Consider the following 5,655-nt stretch of genomic DNA (forward strand, 5'->3'; position numbering starts at 1 on the left):
GTCACATATGTGCATGTTCTTATTTTGTAACACTGTTCCTTGTCTTAATTATTATAGTTTTATAATAATTTGAATTACCTGGAAGTTTATGTTGTCCTTAATTTTTTCTTTCAAAAATTCTTCCGCTATTTTCACTGCTTTGACTTTTCAGGTGAATTTTAAAATCACTTTGCTTAATTTCTCCCCCAAACTACCATTGAATCTTCTTTGAAATTACATTTCAGTTCATATGAAAATTTGAGGTACATTTATATTATTATATTCGTGAGTCTTTCCAACTAGGAAGATAAATCTTCCTTTATGCCCTTAAATAAAGTCTCCACGTTTTAAAAAATATTTTATGCCTGTTTCCTCTTAAATTTATTCCTGTGTATTTTCTACACCACTGTAAACGTGACCATATTTTTATACTTCCTTAGTGGTTATTATTTCATACTGATTATTTAGCCTTAAGCAATCAACTAATAGTATTAATGTAACTTTAGGTGATAGCATATACAATCAAATATAAATAGCATTTTTTCTTTCTTAGTGGAGTGAGGAGGCAGTGACTTTGTTTTATTCCTGTTCCCAAACTCCATCCACCCACCACGCATCAAGCAGTCATTCCTACACAGACTGAGTGCCTTCCATGTGCCCGTGCTGTGCTTGGCCGTGGGGCTCAGCCACTTCTCCCTTATAGTTTCACCTTCCAGAGTTGTCCTTCAGTTTGCCCTCTTGCCCCTTAAGCCATGGTGAGAGGGTGAGTGTGTGTATTAATAACACTTTCTGGCAGCCTCCTGTTCTCATGTGAAGGGTTCCTGGATCTGGCAGCATGAGCTTCCATTTTCGTCAGCTTCTCAGGGGTTGTTTGCACAATTCATAAGACAAATAAACCTGCTTTGGAAGCCTGACACCTTGCACGTTGTCCTGGTCTCCTGGAGGAATGTTTCTGGGAAGGGTGATCTCAATTGTGACAGGGGAAGTGGGGGATTTGGTGTACCTCAACCTCGCTGGGGATCAGAGGCTTGGGCTGTTGCTGGAAATGAGTGCTATGCTGCGCCAGGCTGCGCCATGCTGGGAACCAGAAAGAAAAAGGAAAAAAATCAGTATAGTGATCCTGTCTTTATTTAAATGTTTATATTTTGTTAATTATGGACTGTGTGTATTTTTATTTTTGGGACTATTTTATTAAAAAGTGTTTATTTCCATTATTGTCTGTTATCAGTAATTTTTTACTGCATTATCATTAATTTTTATTTATTTATATTACTCTGTGTTTGGCATCCCCTGAAAATTTGGCCCCTGAGCCCAGTGCCTCACTCTCTGTAGCGGGTTCCATTGCACCCCACCCCCGCAAAGATGTGCCCGCCTTCTAGGCCCCAGGATCTGTGAATTTGACTTTATTTGAAAAAGAGTCTTTGCAGATATGATTCAGGATCTTGAAATGAGATCATCTGGATTATAAGGGTGGGATCTAAATCCAAAGACAGATGTCCTTAAAAGAGGCAGGAGAAATGACACAGACTCAGAGAAGACCATGTGAAGATGGAGGCAGAGATTTAGTTCCTCTTCCACAAGCCAAGGAACTTCGGGAATGACCCAAAGCTGGAAGAAGAGAGAAGGGTTCTTCCTTAGAGTCTTCGGAGAGAGCACAGCCCTGCCAACTACTTGACTTTAGAATTTGGCGTGCAGACATTGAAGGACTACATTCCTGTTGTGCTAAGCCACCAAATTTGTGGTCATCTGTTGCAATAGCCCTTGAAAGCTAATACAGCCCCAGGCGCGCTGGTGAAAAATCGGTAAGCCAGATCGGTGAGAAACCTCCACTCTCTGGTCCAAGCCAGGCAGCTGCAAGTGTTCCAAAGAATGTAGACAGTAATACAGGCCACAAATTAAAAGTTAAAACAGTTTCTCATGGGCTAAATGCATATACATGTATGTAAATTTTTGTTGATTTATCAAGTATTTATTAAGTACTTTCTGTTTGTTGACTCCTTCTGTTAGAAGGTGTATGATCTGCACACGCGTGTACATGTTTACCAAGCACAGATGTGCATGATTTAAATCAAATCTTAAAAGACAGAACTAAATTGTGAAATGACTGCAGAATTCTTACCGGCTTTTCCCAGAATACTTGCCACGTCTCTTCCAGCTCCTTAAGGAGACCTAATGAAAGCTTCTCTCTGTGATTTCGTAACACCCTCGGTTTTCTGCTAGGATGGGACTTTCCTCACTGCGTCAATGAAAGATTATCTCACCTGTGTCCTGCCCCCATTAACTCTGTGTGTGTGTGTGTGTGTGTGTACACATATACATACATATACACACTAAGGTGCAGAATTTAACAGGGCACCAAAAAACTCAGTAAGATATACTAGACATATAATTAACCTGTGTTTTAGAATATACCCCAAATAATATTTTGAAGGAAACAATCAAGACCTCCAATGTTAGATGTGTCTAGTGAGGTCATAATATTTTTAACTTAGAAGACTTTAACAAGAAGAAATTCCCAGAAAGCCAAACAAAAGATCAAACAAAAGAGAGGGCAGTGTGTGTAGCAGTTAAGTTTGCAGACTCCAGGTCTGAACCACCGAGTTTGTGCCCTGTCTCTGTTCTTCACTAGTTTGCCTCCTAGTTCTCTCAACTAGGTGTAAAGCAAGCTTCAATACATTTTATCCCCCCCCCCCCCGCCCCCCGTGCCTTGTAATTGATTTTTCTTTAATCCTCACCTGAGGATATTTTTCTATTTATCTTCAGATAGAGTGGTAGGAATGGAGGGAGGGAGGGAGAGAGAGAGAGAGAGAAACATCAATTGGCTGTCTCTGGCACGATCCCAACCGGGGCCAGGGACTGAACCATAACTGAGGTACGCACCCTTGACTGGAATTGAACCCGTGACTCGTTGGTCTGCAGGCTGATGCTCTAACTGCTGAGCCAAACCGACCAGGGCTCATAATTGATTTTATTGGTCAAGGTACCCAAGCTTCAATCAATTTAAGTTGCTGTTATTATTATCCATTGAATATAAAACTTTGAGCGATGTAGCACCCTTATGTATTCACATTATATTAGTAACAAAATGTACTTCTGGAAAAATAAAGATGCTGAAATCATGTAAAAAGTTGTTAGCTTTAAGCTGACTAAGTATCAAAGGTTTGCTGCCAAAATGATAACATTGGTTTTGGCCTAATTGTTCTGATGATGTTCTTTTTTATACCCACATATAATAAAAAGCCCTACATAGCTCTCTTCGTGTTTGTACTATAGTTGTCGTTTATTTTAATTTTATATATCTCATAAACTCCATGCTAAATTATTTTTACTTTTGCTTAAGAAGTTAATTATCTTCTAAAGAGATTTATTAATAAGGAAAAAGTATATATTTAATGGTATAGTTACCATTTTTGGTACCTTTTATTTCTTGATGTAGATCTAAGTTTCCATCTGATTCCCTTTTCCTTTAGCTTGAGGACATCGTTTAACATGTCTTGTGCTGTGAGTCTATTGGCCATGCATTCTTTCACCTTTTGTATGTCTGAGAAAGCCTTTATTTCTTCTTCATTTTTTTTAATCCTCAACCGAGGACATTTTTCCATTTTTTGTTCAGATAGAGCGGGAGGGAGAGAGAAGAAGAGAGAGAGAGAAACATCGATGTGAAGGGACACATCGAGTGGCTGCCACCCGCACGACCAACCAGGGCCGGGGACAAACTGCAACCGAGGTACGCGCCCTTAGCGGGAACCGAACCCGGGTCTCTCTGTACCGCAGGCCGACGCTCCAACCGCTGAGCCAAACCGGCCAGGGCTCTTCTTCATTTTAAAAATATATTGAGTTTTTAATTTTTAAAATTTTCAATTAAGTTGACATTCAGCATTATATTATATTATTTTCAGTTGTATAGCATAGTGGTTAGACAATCATATACTTCACAAAGTGTTCTCTTTCCCTCTGATACTTCAAGTACCCACCTGGTACCATACTTAGTTATTACAATATCATTGACTATATTTCCCATGCTGTACTTTACAGCTCCATGACTATTTTGTAATTATCAATTTGTACTTCTTAATCCCCTCACCTTTTTGGCCAAACCCCCAACCCTCTCATCTGGCAACCATCGGTTTGGTTTTTGTATCTATGAGTCCGTTTTTGTTTTGTTTGTTCATTTATTTTGTTCTTTAGATTCTGAATAAAAGTGAAATCATATGGCACTTGTCTTTCTCTGTCTGCTTATTCTACTTAACATAATACCCTCTAGGTCCCTCCATGCTGTCACTAATCACAGAGAAATGCAAACTAAAAACCACAATGAGCTATCACCTTATATCTGTCAGAATAGCTATCATCAATCAATCACCACACAACAAGTGTTGGCAAACATGGAGAAACGGGAGCCCTAAAGCACTCTCATTGAGAATGCAAACTGGAACAGCCACTAGGAAAACCAGTACGAAAGTCCCTCAAAACATTAAAAATAAAACTGCCTGTGACCCAGCAATTCCATTTCTGGTATATACATCTAAGGAAACCCAAAAAACTAATTTGAAAGGAGATATGGACCCCTGTATTTATTACAACATTATTTACAACAGCCACGTATGGCAGCAACCCAAGTGCCCATCAACAGACGAGTGGTTAGAAGTTGTGGTACAAAGACTATACTTTCAGGGATCATTTCTATAGTTTGTTACTAGAGAAGTTGTGGTACATATATAAAATGAAATGTTACTCAGCCATAACAAAGAATGACATCTTCCTTTTTGGACAGTATTTTTACTTGGTAGGGAATTCTTAGCTCACAGTTTTTTCTTTCACTAAACATGTTGTTTCATGGTCTTCTTGCTTCTATTATTTCTGACAAGAAATCTGTTGATGTGTTTATCTTTGTTCTTCTGCACATCATGATTCCCTGCCCTACCCACCCTTGGCTGCTTTTAAGATTTTTTTTTTTTTTTAAATCACTGGGTTTAATCAATTTGAGTACGGTGTGCTTTGATGTACTTTTCTTTAAGTTTCTTGTTCTTGGGCTTTATTAAGCATCTTAAATTTATGGAATTATAGTTTTCATCAAATTTAGAAATTTTCCAGCATTTTATTTTATTTTTAAAATATGTTTCTATTGGTTTTAGAGAGAGAAGAAGAAAGAGAGAAAGAGAGAGAGAGAGAGAGAGAGAGAGAGAGAGAGAGAAACATCTACTAGCTGCCTCCTGTACCCTCCTACTGGGGATCAAGCCTGCAACCTGGGTATGTATCCTGACTGGGAATCAAACCAGCAATCTTTTGGTGCATGGGATAAAGCCCAACCAACTGAGCTACACTGGCCAGGGCTCCAGCAATTATGTAAAAAAAATTTTAATAAACACTTCCCCCTTCCTCAGGGACTCCTAATTACACATTATTAACCTCCTTGAAGTTGTCCCAAAGCACTATAATAATTGGTTCATTTCTTTTTTAAAAAACTGTCCTCTCTGTTTTATTTTGAATACTTTCTATCACTGTGTCTTTAACTTCACCAATCTTTTCTTCTTTAATATTTAATCTGCTATTAATTCCATTTATTGATTTTCATATCTTTCTTATCTCTACTTAACATTTTGAACATATGAAAATACAACTTCAACTGTATTCCTAGCTTCTAATTTTAGAATTTCTGTCAGTTCAAAGTCAGTT

At 38.3% G+C, this 5,655-nt stretch overlaps 1 pseudogene; it reads left to right on the top strand.

Moving 5' to 3' along the window:
• Positions 1–4,637: 4,637 nt before the first annotated feature.
• LOC118627466 lies at positions 4,638–4,718 on the top strand (annotated as a pseudogene).
• Positions 4,719–5,655: the final 937 nt, after the last annotated feature.

The sequence above is a fragment of the Molossus molossus genome, unplaced genomic scaffold (assembly GCF_014108415.1).
Source record: "Molossus molossus isolate mMolMol1 unplaced genomic scaffold, mMolMol1.p scaffold_m16_p_12, whole genome shotgun sequence".
NCBI classification, from domain to species: domain Eukaryota; kingdom Metazoa; phylum Chordata; class Mammalia; order Chiroptera; family Molossidae; genus Molossus; species Molossus molossus.